At 50.1% G+C, this 19711-nt stretch overlaps 1 protein-coding gene across 3 annotated transcripts in view; it reads right to left on the bottom strand.

Moving 5' to 3' along the window:
- Utx (Utx histone demethylase) overlaps window positions 1-19711 on the bottom strand; it is a 59990-nt gene that overhangs the window by 37536 nt on the left and 2743 nt on the right. Inside the window, exon 1 of one of the 3 annotated variants that reach the window (XM_011144967.2) lies at window positions 7525-8818. The exons of the other annotated variants lie outside the window; for them this stretch is intronic. The gene's annotated coding sequence lies outside the window, so the exon portion shown is untranslated. Of the gene's footprint in view, window positions 1-7524; window positions 8819-19711 lie in introns of those variants that run through there. 3 annotated transcript variants of the gene reach the window in all.

The raw sequence follows: 19711 nt of genomic DNA, 5'->3' as shown, positions 1-19711 counted from the left end.
AAACGAGCACACACCGCAGGTTGAAGCGCGACTAACTGCATCGGTGAAAATGGAAATTGCGGCGGCACGAAAATGCTTTCTTTTTCAGTTTCATATTCATATTTGGTCTGTACGACGCATACATTCAGCAAAGCAAACTTGTTCGGGGGGTGAAATGTGCACAGAGAAGTTTGCATTTTTCATCGTTGCACCGTTAATTCATCTTTCTCGCGTTCTAACACACTTTCCTCAGCTGCGGTTTGATGCGCTCCGGTTTTTCGCGGAACGTTGCATTTTTCTCTTTGCGTTAATATACTTGGAAACAAATATTACCGAGTACCGGCTCGTGACAGCTCGTTGAACGTGATTTGTGCGAAAAACAAGCCGTGTGTGAGACTTGAAAAAAAAGAAAAAAAGAACGACAACTCTTGGAATTAACGTGGAAAGGCACGTTTCTAGTTGCTACGTTATAACATTAAAAATAAGACAACTATTTTCTTGCGTATAAGATTAAGATTAAATTATACAAGATTTTTCCAAATGATATCGTGTGAGAGACAATTTTGACATGGTACATTTCCGACTCGCCGCGCAAATTACCATAAGATAAAAACCGTTATTGCAAAAATTGCACATCCTATTCGGGAGCAAACGACGGAACACGGTGGTCGTACCTTCGTTTAATCCTGCATCTCTTACACCTCAGGAATTTCATCCTACATGCGTTGGAACCTCACCGCGGGGTCGCTACGTCTAACGCAGCAGCGGCGTCGAAGAAGCCGCAACGTGCATCGTCGCGACGACCTAAGCGAAGTTAGGTTTCAGCGTGCAACACAAAGGGAAGGGACAAGGGACGAGGGGGGTGTTGGCGGAGGACGGCGGGGAAGGAGCAGGAAAGACGAAAGGGGAGGGGGGAGAGAGAGAGAGAGAGAGAGAGAGAGAGAGAGAGAGAGAGAGAGAGTGAGAAAGAGAACGAGCGGGGTCGGGGGAAAGCGCCATTCGAGGGAGGGCTGTTGAACTTTCAGGGTCACTCCCATGGGCCCCTCGCGGAAGAGAGAAAGCGAGAGGAAGGCGAAGGTGGTGCGAGGGATGGTGGGAGGGGGGAGAGAAGGGAGAGACGGAGAGAAAGAATAAGAGAGTTAGACTCGCCCGACACGAAAACTCACTCCTAAACCGTCTAACGACGAGATTCGAGGACCGACCGGTCGTGGCCAATTCGTCTCTTCTCGGAGCCGTCTTCGAGGCCCATATGCGATGGACGAGCACAGGGCACAGGCAGCGGGTCGCAATGCATCGCGTCGTGTCGCACCGCGCCGCGCCGCGCCACGCCGCGTCGCAACGCGTCCTTCCGTTCGGATCGGATCTTCGACACGCGTACCGCTCACGAAAGCGCACGGGCGGAACCAGTTTTCGGGGCCCGAGGAGGGTGTCTGGGTTCTACCGGAGCACAACGCTACGGGGGCCCGTAAGCGTTCACGAGCGCGAAAGAGGAGTCGCGCGAGCGACAGCGAAATAGTCAGGGTCGCGCGCGCGCACCTGAGAGAGAGAGAGAGAGAGAGAGAGAGAGAGAGAGAGAGAGAGAGAGAAAGAGAGATTCACTTTCAGCCGTCCCACTTCTAGATTTCGCCGTCGCGCTCGTTTCGCACATGCGGGATGTTTCAACGTTATAAGATAGAAATATATACACATACATACATATAACTTTTTTCACAAAACAATTTTTGCTACGATCCTTCACGTTACGGACAGACGCAGCAAGAACGAAATTAAAATCGTGCGGAGTTATCTAATGCCGTGGTGATTATCTCTTCGTTGCAAAAAGCCGACACAGTAATCGCCCCCGGAATTGCGCCAATGTTAAGCTTAAAGGTTAATCGTAAAGTGTACTGGTGTGTGCCGACTTCATACATGGAAATAATTGCTCGGCGATCGATGAATTTTTTCCTTTTCCTACCAGACTAATCGGATCCACGATATTCTCATTAATCGGCTCAGCGAGGAGCCGAGGAGTGGAATTTTTGCAAGCCGCCGATGCAACGCGATGTGATATGCGCCGCACGCACAATCTCGCGTGGAAAATAGAAAGAGAGAGAGAGAGAGAGAGAGAGAGAGAGAGGGAGGGAGAGAGAAAGAGGAAGGAGAGAGAAAGAAAGAGGAGGAAAAGAAACGCAAGCGCACGTTTCACCACGGCGCTCATCATCCGAGAGAGCAGCCTCGCGATCAGACAGGACGGCGGGGCAGGAAGTTAACTGTAGTCGGTGACTAAGTGCAAACAGGATTCCGCGTACGTGCCGGAAACCGTCGGTCGCCCGCGAAAGCGCGTGTGTAAGTGAGCACGTATAGTGAGTGAAGAAAAATTGATAAGATACCGATAAGATCGACGCTTTGCCGCCGCCGCCGCCGCCGCCGTCGCTCTCCGAAGGCTAGACCCCCCGATTAACACGGGGCCCCGTTTTTATTCCCGAGAGCCCGTGAGAGCGATTATTATAGCGCTCTCTCGCTAGCGCGCGCGCGCGCGCGCTTAGCGGTAAACGCGAGTCTTCTAGGTGTAGCATTAAATACCGAGCGTCGCGAAACTAACGGTTTTCATTTTATATCCATCTTTGTCCTGTACACGCGCGGGAAGCGGATACGCGGAATGTTACACGAGAGAGAAACACTTCTCCGTTCAACCGGGAACATACACACTTCCAGCGAGATATTATTCTCGAAATGTCCCGCAACGACATGTCGCTCGAAACAAGTGAGGAAACTCGCACGAAGCTCGACCAGTGAAAATACCGCGTGTCACTCGAAATCACAAAAGAACGAATGTTTCAATCTCGACGCGATTTCGACGAGCACGACGACGACATTCGGAGCGCGCACGAGTTACGTCGACGGCGTCGACGTCCACGCGCGATAAGAAGGGCGAACGAAAACCCGGTCGAAAGAGCGTGCAAGGCATACGCAAGAAGAGAGGACCGCCCGTCCATCCGTCCGTCTGTTCGTCCGTCCGTTCGTTCGTGAGGTTCAACGACCCGCTCTTCTCTCTAGTACCTGTATCATCCTCAACTCTCCTCCTCGGGCGAAGGAGAAGGCGAACAAGCGAGCGAGCGAGCGAGCGAGTGAGCGAGCGAGCGAGCAAGCGAGCGAACGAACCAACGAGCGCGGACGCATCATCTCTCCCTCCCTCCCGCCTCCTGCCCCTCTACTGCCGCCCTGCGAAACTAGTCTTACGCGTGAATTACTCCCGCGGGATTCCGTCGGAACATTGCGTCCTTTGAGATCGTTTCGAGCTTACGAAGCTGCTTTTAATCCCAAGCCTATTAGCGAAAAAGTCATTACGATCAATCTGAGGTCAATCGAGAGAGCAGCGGTCGACGTCTCTCTCCGAGCAGCTCGCGTGCAAATTTATCCCTATTCCGCCTGTCTCTGGCGTTTGATATCTCTCCTCGTCGATCTTGCAATCGGTTTTTCTCCACGCCATTTAATTTCGCGGTTACCTTAGGGAAAAACAGTCCTAGTTGCGCAATAGAAATCAGTTGATATCGCGATACAAACCCCTCGTGGATTTCGAGGACTTTGCTGTTGAACGTCGCGAGGCTGACGCGAGGCAAGGCGAGGCGAGGCGAGAAAGCGCCAGAAAGCGGTCGCGTACGCACAAACACGCGCACACGGGCGACGTGATTGCAGCATTTTTGCGGCTGGGCTGAATGTTAACGCGCAATCGACGATGGAGCCAGGCAGCTCGCCAGGCGAACGCAGAGAGAGAGAGAGAGAGAGAGAGAGAGAGAGAGAGAGAGAGAGAGAGAGAGAGAGAGAGAGAGAGAGAGACGCGCAAGCGAAAGAGAGAATCGATAGCCGTGTGCGCGCGCGCGACACGCGTACGATACGCGCGATATAAATGCCACAGCGGTCTGCGCGGGGTTACACATCTGAAAGTCTACGGGTTAAGTGGCCCCTCGTTTCCCGCGATTAGCGCGAACGTTACTGCACGCTCGACTCCGAGATATTAATTCGCGTATCCGCGCGCGTGCGCGCGCGCGGCTTCGTCGTCGTCGCGCGTTCTGTCAGTTGATCAGCTGATCGGCTCGCGTGCGCCGGCCGTCGAGAGAATCGGTGGCCGGCGCGGCGAGGCGCGGCGCGGCGATTGGCCCGCAACATAACGCAATCGCCGCTATAATCGTCGATTAATAACTGTCATTATACGGCCGGAGAGAAATGCAAATACGCGGACGCGGCGGCGCGAGATACCCCCGTACCGTCGTCGTACTCGCTTTCGCGCGACGGCACGTGCCTCGTCCCCCCTCGCGCAGGAGCAACCGCGCGACGAGATCCGCCGCGACGATATCTCCCTGTTGTCGTCGGCGACAACCGCCGCCGATATCGGAAGCGCGCTACGAGTTTACAATGATGGAAAAACAAGCCCGGCAAGTCGAATAATTCATTCGCTCTCCGGCGTTCCCCGCACGTTGCGCACGTGCGTATCTCGCGCGCGACTGCTACTAAGCGATTCATCGATCTCTTCGGGCCAGCGCCGAACCGAGCAGTGACCGAGAAACCGGGGCCAGTGATCTTCGACTCGTTCAGCGGCACCGTGGCATTGCCTGAATGCCATGGCCAGTGACCGTGAGAGATCGAGAATTTCAATTCTGCGTCGACTCTCTCCCTGCCGCTGCCCACCCACCCTCCTACCCCCCCCCCGTGCATCTCGTCGCGGAGCATAATTTTTCGCGTATACGTGGAGTAATCGGAATTCTCGACCTCCTCCGAGATCGAAAAGCGCGCAGAATCGCGAGTCCTTTTTCCTATTTGGTCGTGAGGGAAATTTTCTCTCGCCATCGGCTCGAATTCTCCGGGCTGGTTTTAACGGCAACGCGAATTTCATCCGATCGGGTCTCTGCACGAATTTCGCTCATTATATCGTAAAGACAGTCCGAAATATTGTTCTCGCTTCCCGTTGTTATCCATTCTAGTTTGTGTCATACTTTGATGCTGCTTCGTTCGTGTACAACCGTTGCAACCCCGATCAAAGCGCGTGCTACAAAGGTAGATTGTTATCGTCGGCGAAATATCATGATTAGTCTCTGATTCTGATATTATCTCTTTGGCACAATTTCTCCGAGCAGTCCGACTCTCGCGTTACATCGCGTTAAACCGCGCCTATTATTACTCGGCTTGACTTATTATTCGCCATAATATTTGTGCAACAATATTGATCGATGCATTTTCGAGAAACTACTCAATGTGGAAACACCGCAGCAATGCGACGTATCTCCCCCAAGGAAGAAATTTTTCACAAAGCACGCGCGATTACAGTAATTAAGATTGAGTCGACAGACGTCGCGTCGCAACTTCGACCGGAAGAACATCGGCATTTGCTACGCGACCTAGTTTTTCGTGGTGATGGCCGGATCGGTCGGTTGACGATAGAACACACGGTAATCTTCGACCTTTCGCGCATTATCATCGTGGCTCGGCATTTACGCGACTTGTTGCATTTGCCCACACAAGCCACGGTAATTAACGCCCTGTTAAATATCACTTCACGTTTGCCGTTTCCGATTTCCGCGCGGTACCCTCGCTGACCCTCTCGATAAAAAGGTCGACGCGCTGTTGTCGTTTTATTAAACTTTAATAGCTTAATGGAGAGGATATTTAGGAATAATCCTCGCACTTATTCGCACGCACACACACACACAAAACCATTCTGAATCTATTAAAAAAAGACAAAGGAAATTATACGTGTTCCAAAGTGCCGACTTAACCCTCTATAAATAAATTCTATTCCCATTTCTATGCCAAAAAATGGCACGAGAAATATCACGAATAGCGAGCGAATATGTACTGTAAATTAACAGTTAAATCACAATTTATAAACATTACACTGTCTTTACGCGATACTCGTTTCGGCCTGAAAATTGGAATTGATAATTTACGCACATAGCGCGCATTGAGTAAACACATTAGGTCAAATTTGCCAAAAATATATAAATATACTAATGTAAAGATAGGATTAAGACGGCTCGTGGAAACGATTGACCTTTGATCGATCACTCGATGCTGTTTTGACGAATGAGACGTGAGAGGGAGAGAAAGGACATTCGCTCGAGAGCTAGTCTCCGCTTGAATTATCGCGACAAAATAAAAAATACAAAAATAATCCGATTCAAATGTCAAGGTATAGAGTCGCACTTCGATCTTGCCTAAGTATTACGGCTTTATCCGCTATTTGGAGCAAGGCCTCATCAAGGCCACGAGCATAATGGCCGGAAGTGCGGCTTCCACGCGAAAACGTCATGTACACTGCACTCTCCTCCTCGCGGATACAAGCGTTCGCGGCGCGCGCGTTCGCATGATTCGAGGACTAACTTGTCCCTGTATTACCTTTGAGGGAAGGTGCTCCTTTTATGTAACGTCAGCGGACTAGTGAGAACCTGTATTCACCTTTCATTGTGTTTTTTGCTTCAACGTGTTCGCGGAGCGTAAATAAATATCCTCCCCTCTCCTTTTTATCAAGATTTCAACCGCGATGCAGGAAACAAGTAACTTTTCCGGAGCTTAGCGAAAAAATACAAAAACGTACTGAAATGTTTCGCTACACATTCTCTCGAGAGAAATTCGAGAAGTATTCACATATCACATATCACAATTACTACTCGTACAATGACGTTGCCAATTAACTGAGAAAGTCCGAATGCGATTGTTCGCTCAAAATTTCCATCTGTTTTATTTTATCGCAAACGTCTCGATCTTTGATCGAGGTATAAAGATGTAACAGATTTGACAGATCCTCCGATAATTTTCTCCCAAAAACAGGAATAATTAATAAAGAATTAATGGGGAACTTTGGGTAACAGAAAGTTACTCGTCATTCTCGACGATTCAACGACGTCATAATTTGAAACCCTCGTGGTGATCGTACCGCGGCCGAAAACTTTTAATTTTCCTGGCAAACGTCACGCGTGTAATGTCACTTTCATTTTCAGATTATATCGACATAAAATGGCGCTTTCTAAAAAGAAAACGAGAAACACCGAAACTTCCGAGAAAAAAGGATAGGACGAAAGAGAGAGACACCGGACGAGAACAGTATATGTATATTTCGGCGAGCGCACGAAACCCCGCGGCCCTCCGAACTTCGCCCTGCGCGCATGCCGCTTGCACGTTTAAGGGTCAAAGGACGAGCAGCCGAGGGCGTACACGAAAGCGTCCCCGAGGCATCGATCGCAGCACTGGCCAAAAATTCGCGCGCGGCTCCGCTCCGTTTCGAAAGGGAGAGAGCACAGAGTACGGGGGTGGAGGAAGATGGAAAGAAGGGCAGAAAGGAGGGCGGAAGAGAGGAAGAGAGGGAGGACACAGTCTGGCTCTCGGGCGTCATGCGATCGCAGCGCGGCGCGATGCAACGCGACGATAATAAACGAGGAGCGTCATCGAAGAAGAGGGGGTGGGTGGAGGAGTGAGGAGGAGAGAGGGAGAGAGAGAAAGAGAGAGAACCGATCATCACAGGGCACAAAGCGCGAACGACGCGAAAGCCGCTGTGACTTCACACTATACACTCACCATTTAAATCGCCCAGTGACCAATGTGATGATGATGATGATGATGATGATGATGATGATGATGATGATGATGATGATGATGATGATGATGACGACGATGATGACGACGATGACGACGACGGTAGTGGCGACAACGGCAGTGGCGACGGCGGCAGTGGCAGTTTAAATCTCGACGCGCGACCGTCGTTGAATCGTCTGCTCTTCGATATGCTCCGATAAAGCAACGCCTCCCACTTCTTCCGTCTTCCTCGTCGTCGTGTCTGTTCGCTTTTGCTGGCTTACTCGCTCTTCCTCCTTCCTCCCTGAATACAATGTGGGCTCAACGATGCCTCATGGGCTCGACGACGTCGACGACGACGACGACGACGACGGCGACGGCGACGGCGACAACGCTTTCGTCGAGCCAAGGGAGCAACGGCGTGCTTCCGGCAGTGTTAAACGAACGACACGAAAATACACGAGCGCGATTGAGGAGACGGCACACCATAGAGCGTCAAAGAACAACCGCACGACAGTTCGATCGTCACGCTTCTCTTCCTTTCAATCTGCTTTACACGTCCCCGGAGCACTCGCGAACGATCACGTCTACCTCGTCCTGTCGTTCTGTTTCACGTGTTCGGCGTTCTTCCACTCTTCTTGGATGACGACAATCCCTCACAGAGTTTTCACAATGTCGCGATGGAACGCGCGCGCGCGCGCGCGCACGCATTCTCTCTCTCTCCTCTCTCTCTGTACGTACGCACGCACGCACATACGCATGCACGCATGCAACGTACGCACGCACGCACGCACGCACGCACGCGTGTCGATATACTACGGCAGTATTGTAGCTATTATACTAGTGGCAGTGATGTGTCGCGCGCGTGTGGGGGGAAAGAGACGGGGGAGAGAGCGGCGGTGGTGCTCACGCGGAGCGCGGGGAGACACCTCCACACGTCGAAGGCTCTCGCGCGACTGACGCGCCTGGCGCGTAGCGTAGGGCAAGTTGGGATTAGGCACTCCCCCTCTCCGCTGCTAACCCCGAGCTACTCTCGCGCGGAGCAGCGACGGGGAGCGAGGGAGCACGCATGCGTAGCGGCCCTGTTTTAGAGCAGCGCCGCGACACTCGTCGACGAGCCACCGCCCGACGTGTGTTCACCCTCTTCGTGCGCGATACACCCGTCGGCTACCCGTGTGCTACGGCGCGTTTCAGGGTTCGGTACAGTTCAAAATTCGATTTCGAAGGATACTCGACTAGCCGAGTCGAAGCGTGTCTTTTCTACAAATGACTTTACTGTACTCCGTAGATGGATAATAGTAAAAACTCGCGCACCGTATCTGCAAAGTCTTTATAAAAAATGATCAGACACTCTTTTCGCGTGTTTCAAGGACTTGTAGAGCGCTTGGTTCCTTTCGTGCAAACATCGGCGGTCTCGTCTATTTTCGGTTAATTTTGGACACCATGGTGCCGAAAAATTTGAAATTTCTGCTACTAAATTTGAATATTACTGCTATCAATGTTATTATTGTTATTATTAAGCGACTTGGTTGCCAATTCATTTGATGAGAATTGACCATTTTAATACGCACACAATAGTGTTGTACTACACGTCAACGTCGTGATTTTCCCCCGTTTAAAAAGAACAGCCAAACATGGCTTCTCAAAAATATTTGCGCACGAGATATTTATTTGCACGCACTCGCACGCGCAGAAGCTCCGAAAGTGTAATTAAGCCCACCGCCATCGTCCTCCCGACGGCGCCTAGAGCAGCCGAGACACAGGCTCGGAAGGGAAAAACGAAAGGAGAAACGAAACCGTTTCCCTACGAGGGACGACGGGAGCGGGAGCTGGTGATGGCGGTAACCGCAATTGGGACTGTCGACGAAATTGCGCGACGTTTCTTGTGCGAAAAAGAGAAAGACGAAACAGAAATTTCCCATAGACCACGTATAGATATATCGACGGCGAATCGGTTTCGAGGCTCTTACTCGGAATTTGGGCCTATTATTACGAGCATAATCGTCTGATTATACGTCTGACATGGCGATCGTTCACGAGACGGGCCGCCGTCCTCCACCTCCATCTTCGTCGTCGTCGTCGTCGTCGTCGTCGTCGTCGTCGTCGTTGTCGTCGTCGTCGTCGTCGTCGTCGTCGTCGTCGTCGTCGTCGTCGTCGTCGTCGTCGTCGTCGTCGTCGTCGTCGTCGTCGTCGTCGTCGTCGTCGTCGTCGTCGTCGTCGTCGTCGTCGTCGTCGTCGTCGTCGTCGTCGTCGTCGTCGTCGTCGTCGTCGTCGTCGTCGTCGTCGTCGTCGTCGTCGTCGTCGTCGTCGTCGTCGTCGTCGTCGTCGTCGCCGCCGCCGCCGCCGGCGCCGCCGCCGCCGTCGCCGCTCCACTCGCGACCGCCGTATATCGAATTCCACCCCTGCAGCATACAGGAACCGCTGCGGAATTTTCGCCGACTCGAGGGCTCTCTCTCTCTCTCTCTCTCTCTTTCTCTCTCCCTCTTCCTTTCCCCGCAAACCGCCAGTTACCCCGGAACCTTCGTTACCAAAATACACACGACGGTAGTTTCCGGTTTCGTTTCTCTTGTTGCGCGACTGCAACGGCAACGACGACGGCGACGACGGCGGCGGCAGCGGAGACGATGGTGGTGATGGTGATGGTGGCGGTGGTGGTGGCGGTGGCAGTGGAGGCGGAGATTCTCGGTGGCAAAGAAACCCGCCGCAGTGATTCTCAAATTTTTTTTCCCGTGGAACATTGGCTCATCGATGACATCGGTTGGTTATTCGGATTGCGCGATATTATCATCACAATGACTGTTGGAAAAAATAACTAGATCGTCAATTGCGATCAAGTACTCGTAGTGTACAAACGGAGCGGCAAAAAGAAGTACACACCGGAGAATACAGAATACAAGTCCGCCGCGCGCCACGGTGGAGAATTTCCAGCATTTTTGCGCCTTCACCGCGAGTGAATGACACTCGCGAGAAAGAACACTGAAAACCTTCCGCCATGTCGCGGAATATTTAAATCGTTTCAACGTGCTCTTTGCTCCTCTGCTTAAATACATTATACATATTCATCCTGTGTATTTAATTTTACCGTTTACTCGAGAAACGCACGGCTACTAGACACAATCTGTAACGTAATCGCAGGAAAAAAACCGTTAAATCCCATCCGGACGCTCGAACGCGCTCGAATATTCAAGCGGTCAGAATAAAATCAACCATTTATTAAAATGGCGGTAGACCGGGGAATAGATGAGAGAGAGAGAGAGAGGGGGAGAGGGAGAGGGGGGAGAGAGAGGGGGGGGGAGAGAGAGAGAAAAAGAGGAAGGGAGAATTACAAATTTAAGACAAGTTATTTGCAACGTGTTCGGCAAGCGGAACTCAAAGGAGCCGAATGTCACGAGTACAGCCAACGACGATTCATAGTGAGCGATGAATTAATGCGGCGCTACTGCGCGAGGACCCGTTATTCCTCGGGAGAGAAGCCGGTCGCGTAAGCGCCGGGAATGCAATATACCTGCGCGGCGCGAATAACGCCGCGAAGGTTAATTATGTAAAAAGGAGCGAGCACAAGCGAGTGAACGAGCATAGTTACTTCACTCCGAACTTACGCTATCCTTAAAGCTAATCTTGCGGTCTATAAATACGAACTTTACGCGAGCGTTGCGCAATTACACGTGGCCGAAAAAAGAGAGGATAGATTAACACGCGCATCCGTCTCCTCGCGCGCGCGATGCTGCAACGTTAACATCGGGGCGAGATAAAATTGTAATACGGAAAATACGACCGCTTCATTTAAAGAGGAAAAAAAAAAGAAAAAGAAAATTTGCCGTATAAAAATCACATCTCTCACGCGCGGAAACAGAATTATCCTATACGATGAAATTTAATTCTATGTAAAAAGATACTTGGTATGGAATGTCAATTTTACGCAACATAGAGATACATTCTTCTCTGCAGATGCTGCGCACATGCGTTGTATTTATTCGTGAAACACACTTCTAATATAATCGATTAATATCATATAATTAAACCTTTTACTCGCGAGAGCTAAAGAGCGTATTTATTCCGCCACGTGTAAATACGTGTAAATTGCGTTTTCAACGCAAATGCAAATTTATTCGCGATGCGACAAGCCGATGTTTCAATCTATCGGGAGAAATGCAATTTTAATCTTTCCCTCCCTCCCTCCCTCCCTCCTCTTTTCTTCTCTCTTTCAAGGATTTAAGCACACTAGAAACATCGCGAAGATTAACGCGTTCGCGTGCGCGGCGAAAGAAAAGATGGAAATTCCAGTCGAGAGGGTTCGTTACCCAAAATACACACACGCGGAGAGCTCACAATCTCGTTTCCCTCGTTTAGCCCTTTTTTTCTTTCTTTAGGTCGGCGACTTCGCGACGGAATTAAATTATTTTTAACTAACGCCGCTGCGGCTGCCTGTTAATTACGTATGTCGAGAATCTGCACATGTTACCCTCTTACGAGTTAATTTCATCGTACCGGCGAAAGCTTCGTAAGCGAGATAATTCGCGGAAACTGCAGTGAAAAGTGCAAACCGAAGAGTTAATCAGACGCTTGATCGTTTTAAATTAACAAATGTAAACGAAACGTGTACTACGAATTACTTACGAAACCTAGATTGTGTACGAAAGATTGTGTACGAAACCGAGAAAAGTTTCGTAACACAATCTAGGAAGAATAAAAATACGGATTCAAGAAGGGAAATTTCTTGACGCAACCTTAAAGCAATTTTCGAGAAATCTCTACAATGACGGACGATGATACAAGTAATTTTTGTGAACAATGGCGTTTTTAAGGCGATCACCGTCTAACCCTATGGGTAAGCCGCATATCGCCCTTGAAACACCGCCAATATGCGGTCGCTCGCTCTAACTCACTTTTACGCGGAAACGCTGTTACTTTCAGCCGAATCGATAAGCCGACCGCGATGTCCCGATCACGGTGCAGCCGGAAACGGAAATTATTTGTCTTCGGAATACGTGACTCGCCGTTACATTTTTCATTCTTAAATATGTGAAAAAAAAAGAGAGACGATTAAAAAGAACAAAAAAAAAACAAAATACTCTCATCGAAAGAAGCTGAACGAGAAGAATGTCGAGAGTGAAAAAAGTTATTTCGGGGAGAAAACAAAGGCTGACACGCGTCCCAAAATTGCCAAGTGTTCGACGAATGCGCGAGAATCTCGTGTCGAAATCTCGCGGCCAAATTTGTCCGCGATGCGCCAACTCGTGTGTGCTTGTTTTTCGCTTAGTAAGTCAAATTTGCATGGCTCAACCGCCTCTTTGGAAAGGCTCGCAAGGAAAACGGGCCGACGAGTGTGTCGCGTGTCGCAATGTGCCACGTGGCAAAGGGCCTTCAGGAACGTGCGAGCGCACCGCAAGTCCGATTACGCGCTCTGAAACTTCATATCGATAACGTAAAAAGGAGCCAAGTCGGCCTACGGACAAACTTGGCCTAGGAGGTGAGTTCCCGTTGACTACGGCCTTATCAGATGTCAAGCCACGTGGTTGCGACACGCAGCTCGTTCTACAAGGTGCACCTTACCATCAGCAGCATGACGGTGGTGCGCGCTCGTGCCAGCGTGCTTTCACGTCATACGTTAGAAATGATCACGTATAAATTGCGCGCGCGCGGCGGAGCTTGCTCGAATAATGGATCGAATAATCGATCATGTGCGTCACGAAATAATAATTGATTCCAAGACGCCATTATGGCCGTCAGGTTCGCTCCTCTTAACCGGGGTTTGCAACGCTGACACACATTAACATCTATAACGTTTCGAATTTCAGCGAAGTTTAAAAAACAAAAGTGTCCCAATCATGGATTCATAATGAATGTGCGACTATTGAAGAGTGGAACAGTTGATTACTGAAGAGTAAAATACGTTTAATAACGAGTAATTCTCTTTCAGAATGTTCTGCATCCGAATATATCAAGTGGGTCAAAGCGTGTCGAAGAAACAAAGATGCAAACGAATATTTGACAAACATAATTGCATTTCAATTAAAATTGTTTACGCTGCAATCATGACCCCAACACACTCGATATCGAATAATTCGGCATCATTTTTATTGCATTCGGTTGCACTCTTGTTTTGCTTCGTTTCGCTCGCGTTCGACGTGGTGCAGAATTTTTTTGGCGAATCAAAGAAGGCATTCGCCGGAGTCAGTGACTCTTCCATATGTAACTCGGTGTCGACTAATTTTAACTTTCTCGGCTAAATGCAGAAAAACAGAGCAATGAGAAACGAGATGTACGGAAATAAAAGCAGATCGATTAAACGCTGTAGGAATCGCGCGCAAAGTTGAGCTACCTCTACCGAATATTCACGAGAGACGAGAGATCTTGTATTCGCCGGGAATTCTATTCGAATTTTAGCCAATTCGAACCACGCTACGACAATCCGCGACAAAAATGCGATTAAAACATCATAGCGGCGCAAGGAGAATCGAAAGTCTACTTTGAGGAACACCGGGAATTCTCAATGATCTTCACGAAGAAATTTTATCAAAGCGATCTCACCCTAATCGCCGCGGGTCACCGTGCTTCGCGCGTTACACGAGGAAGAGGAGGAGAATGAGCAGGAAGAGGAGGAGAAGGAGGAGGGGGAGGGGGAGGGGGAGGGGGAGGAGGAGGAGGAGGAGGAGGAGGAGGAGGAGGAGGAGGAGGAGGAGGAGAAGGAAGAGGAGGAGGATGAGATGGTGGAAGAGGAGGAGGAGGAGGAGAAGGAAGAGGAGGAGGATGAGATGGTGGAAGAGGAGGAGGGCTCCTTCCTTCCACGGGAAGGCGAGCGAAACGTTACAAACAACGACGTAGGAACTCGTCGTCGTGGATTCTCGCGTCCCATATCTCTCTCTCTCTCTCTCTCTCTCTCTCTCTCTCTCTCTCTCCCCCCCCTCTCTCTCTCTCTCTCTCTCAATGGTCGTCGTGGTGTATTGAACTCGGTCCGCGAGGTCGTTCACCTCCGCCGTCGTGCCGTGCCGTGCCGTGCCGTCCCGTCCATCCGTTTGTCCCACCGGTTGTGACGTCACGTGACTCGCCGTCTCCACCGCGCGCGAGATACGAGCCCGAAGAGCGCACTTGGAGGCAGGCAATGACGTGGAGCGCGAGGATTCGCCAAATCGTCGCCCCGCTACCGAGTGACGTCATAACTCGCGCGCGAGCACGAGGGGACGAGGACGGAGTTCCGAGAGCGCGATGCCACCTCCACCACCTCCACAGCCACCGCCGCCGACCAAGTCGACGTCACGAGTTCCAATGTCGATAAATTCGCACTTGACGTTATGTACATGAGCGCGGTATCGCGTGGCGGAGGCGACGAGGATGCTGAGGATATCGGAGGATACTTGTTTCCAACCCTTTTACATACACACGCATACACGACCCCAATTCCTGATCCTTTCACCCATCTTACGCTCCAACTTGATAGCCGTCGTCACGTGTTGGGACGAAAGGAGGCTAGCGAACGCTCCCAATCTCTCAACCTTAACCCCGACAACGACGACGACGACGACGACGATGACGACGACGACGACGATGTGAGTGTTAGCGAAGCTCCGAACGCGCGACCTTCGGAGATTGCAAGGGAAGGTGCCGTCTTTTCTCGCCGAAACGTCGTCCTCGTCGTCGTCGACTCGTCAACGTCGATCGTGAACGACGCACCTGCCGTGAAGAAGCATCATGCAACAGGCGGGTTATAAATAATGATGGCGAATTATTTTTAGATGGACGCGCCGGAGAGATTGCGAACGGGACACTGGGCGAGAGAAAGAGAAAGAGAGCGGACAGGAGCAAAATCCGCTACCGACAGGCTTCACTTGGCATGGCTTGGCTTGGCTTGGCTTGGGAGGAACCAGCTTGGCCGGGCTTACATTTGGTGGGTTGGTTAACTGTCCGGTCGGATGGCTGGTCGCTCGCTCGTTCGCTCGCTCGCCAGCGAGCCGCCAGAGTTTGTTGACTCTCGGTTTCAGCACGCTGGCTGACCATGACCTCGCCAAACAACGCGCGAAGTGACGCTGAAGCGATTCGTTGCCGTTGTCGTCGTTGTCGTTGTTGTCGTCGTCGTCGTCGTCGTCGTCGTCGTCGTCGTCGTCGTCGTCGTCGTCGTCGTCGTCGTCGTCGTCGTCGTCGTCGTCGTCGTCGTCGTCGTCGTCGTCGTCGTCGTCGTCGTCGTCGTCGTCGTCGTCGTCGTCAACGTCATCGTCGTCACTATCAACCTTCTCGTCCTCCGGCTATCAAGTGTGGATGACTAGCTCGTATTAACTTGAAGCGAGATATCGACACGCTCGCGATTAATATCCGTACATGTGCGCGGTGATTTTTAACGGTGATTGAAACTCGCTCGTTATCGTCGTCGTCGTCTTTTTCGTCACTTATCGACTACAAGGTATCGTGGATACCCAGCTATACCTCTACAAAGGCAAACATCGAATACGTGGAACGTAATCTCACGCGCTCAAGCGAATCTTTAACGATTTAAAGCCCGCCCTCGTCGTCTTCGCTTCTTTTTCTTTGTCATTTACCAGCCACCAGACAAATATCGACGTCAAGTTTATGCGCTCGCGTGCATCTTTAATAATTGAAGCTCGTTATTACCGTCATCGATACCGCTCGCCTGCTCACGCCGCGCCGGTCGTCCAGTATCGGTGACATATTCGAAGCGAGGTATTGAGGATTTCGCGCAAGATGGTATTCGCATTCGACCTTATCTTTATCGATCAGAGTTCATCGCGACTACCGAGTCGCGCTACCGTATCGCCGTATTCGGCTCGTGTTTCAAGCAAAGTACCAGTACTCGAGAACAGTTCCTTCTAGTGCGTGCGTTCGCGTTGGTATTTAATAAGTAATGAATTTCAGCGAATCTAGGCGGGACGTCTCGTGCATCGTGCATCGTGCAGCGCGCGGCGCGACCCGGCGGTGATCAATCGTCGTCGGGCTTGCGTGGAAAAAATATTAATCTCAGGAAGCGGATCTGGGCCAGGGAATATCGACCGCGAGATATGGGTCAGAGCTCGCATGCACCTTGCACTGCACTCTCGTTGCAGAGTACTGCCGTCCAACTTGGTGCGCTCCGCTACAGTCCGCGAGCACGTGCGCCAATTCGTCCAAAGTCGCGCATCGAGTCCGGACGTGAAGGCGAGAAAAATTCGCGCCAAGTGCCTAAAAGCACCCAATGGCCCTCTTCGTGACAATGACATGACCGAGATATGGATGAGGCGTACAAAACAAGTGTAACATGTATAAAATAATGTCTCGTTAAATTGTGTTTAAGTCTCTCTTTCTCTCCCCCCCCCCCTCTCTCTCTCAAATGTTGGCTGGTCCGATCTCGCAAGGTGACCAGGCCTTGAAATTCTCATCGCCTCGCGCGAGACCGCGGTTGTTCTTCGAGGCGCAATTCGCTGCGGGATAAGAATCGCGTTGCGGTCGCGAGCGCCGCACCGCACCGGTCGCGGTGGATGCGCGAGACTGTACCACGACCGCCACGAACACGTGCGTAGAAGAGTAGAAGAGCCGTAAAATCGATCGTCTGCGACGCATCTCTCTATGCGTCGCGCGTGACCCGGCGGCACTCCGTTATGGCGGACGTACCGAACGGACGTTTCGTCCCGCTTGAAAAGCCGAACATTACGCCTGGGGCTGGGAGGCCACCCTTCCTATATTCGTTATTCTCCCTTCCTGGGTACCATCCCCAACACCGAGGGTTCGTGCCGCGCGAATATCGTCGCCAAAAATTTACTCGACTCTCCCTCCTTCTCGACTTCCCCCTAACCACCTTCCTCACTCTCACTCTTTACCGGATTTGTAGGTTTTTACGCGGTAAACGAGGATTTACAGGATTTACGAGATAAATCCGACAAAAATATTCGGCTAATACTTCAACATGTAAAACTGATCGAATAATTGGTACAGAAGTGACAAATTTATAACGGTAGATCGCAAAGCAAGCGACCTTTCCGACGATAGAACACTTTTGATGCGAGAAGTTTGCCAAGCGACAGCTTTAATTTTACTTTACCATGTCGGTTATTCGGTTTTTGTTATATAAATATGATACGTGGATATGATGTGTGGAAATAAAATAGAGCGTGCAGAGCCATATATAAATCACCTTCGGTGAGATGCGTTTTCAGTTTGATACCCGAAGGGTGAAAGGAGGGCAAAATAATCCTATTGACGAAAGGGTTGCGTCTAGAGAGTGCAACGTACGCAGCGTGAGAAAAATACGTTTCTCGTCTGCGCTTATTGTTATTAAAATAAATCTCGCATCGTTTCGATAACGATTCCTTCCATCACTTGCACTATATACATTTGCAGGTTTGTTGGAACATCTGTCATTAAGATCGAGATCGCTTGCGACATATTTCGCGGCTGACCGATAAAATTTCGAAAATTACCCTCTTTCCTCCTTTTTATGATTTCGCGCGCACCCGATACACATCCTCGATTCACAAGTAGGCGCTAAAAATATAGGAAAGAATAATCGATACAGACGCGATAGCGACTAATTACCAATTCAAACGATCCCGTTACGAACTCCGACCAGGCGACCGCCTACGAATGTGCATTCAGCTTTCAACCCTTCCGTCCGGCTTCAGGGGCGGACATAAAGCGCAACATGCGCAATTTTATTTACGAACGACGCGCGCTCGTGTGCGAACGTGTACGTACACACGCACGCATTCCTTCCGGGATAAAGGGACGGTGCGGACAAAGAGCTGAAGAAAAGTGCTCCAATGCGACGCACAATAGCAAATTCATTACCGGGAGAGACCACCCTTTCCGCCGTGCCTTGTCCTTCTCGTTATTAGAGACGCGGTGTTTGCACGGCACGAACATTTTATTTCAATGCATCACTCCTTAAGCGCAAGCAGGCGTGATTAAAAAAATTGCGGTTTCGTGTTTGATCTTAAATGGGCGCCTTCATAACGGGGCGTAATTCGTTATGCCGGCTCATCGAGCTGCCCCCTCCCCCTCCCCTCGTGTGTAGTGTAATTTAGACAACTTTACGCAGAGAATGATAAAATCGACGAGTTTACAAGGACAAATGATGACGTCAATCGTGTCTTTCGTATTCAAAACCTTCCGTATACAATGTTTTATTAATTACGACAGAATTCGCTGCGGACGGAAATCTAAAAGTCTGCGCGCGATTTCATTCGTCTTTCAACAGCACATGCAGTGTCTGTAGATTTATAAAAATAAGAAGAGAAGGAGAGATGTTGATGAACTTGAAAGATATTTACGGCAGGAGCGCGATCTCAATCTTGTCGCTTTTTGTGCCGAGTTTGATCTTTACGTTGCTGATGCGTCGCTCGTTTTGAATATTTTATACGTATCAAGTATATACAAGAAATTTTTTACGTCATGTTGTCTAAGAGAGACTGCTGAGGATTAAAATACTACGGTCGATCTCTGGTATTATTCGCAAATAGCGATAACGCACTTATCGTATCGAGGAAAGACACGCGGATTTCTTTCGCGATCGAACTTTCGACCCGATGATTACAAGAGAAAATGACGAGCGCGCGAGTGCACACGGGGAGTGATATCCGGTTATCGCAATCTTCCGGGGTAAATCGCGAGTTATTTTTAGCGCGCCAATTAGGAGTCGAGCGAGCCGACCCAATTTACAAATTTGCGAGCTGCTGCCGGCGGTTACGCGACCGCTCGTTCGCGCTTCATTGTTCACGTCGAGAACGTCGCGGAAAAAAAACAAACTGCACATTTTCAGATGCACGTTAGCGGGGAAAAACGTACGTTCGTGAAAATAAATCAGCACCTAAACTGTGCGCCGTGGGATAAAGAATTCCATTTCGATGTGTTTATCGTGCCGTTCGATCGTGCTTTCCCGTTTCCGTTACAAAACAAGCAAGTATATACAAGGTACATTGAACATGCGAATTGAATATGTCGTTAGTACATACGCAGAGTGTCCGCGAAAGTCATTGTCACCGGAAACAATCTGACGAGAAAAAGCGGATTCTTTCCTATCGTTCGCGAAAAGACCTCTAGGAAATTTGCAACGATTGCACGCGTTATCGCAATATCTATCTTCACCTCTGGTTCCTTCAACAATCTCGGTACAATAAGGTATCAAATTAGTATAGACGAAGACTCGAATTTCGCCGTCATTCCGATTATCTCGACAACAATCGAGATGAGCTCGTGTTCTTCGTCGTCA

This window comes from Harpegnathos saltator, unplaced genomic scaffold (genome assembly GCF_003227715.2).
Source record: "Harpegnathos saltator strain DR-91 unplaced genomic scaffold, Hsal_v8.6 scaffold519, whole genome shotgun sequence".
In the NCBI taxonomy this organism is placed as follows: Eukaryota; Metazoa; Arthropoda; class Insecta; order Hymenoptera; family Formicidae; genus Harpegnathos; species Harpegnathos saltator.
This window is presented reverse-complemented; position numbering and strand designations above follow the sequence as displayed.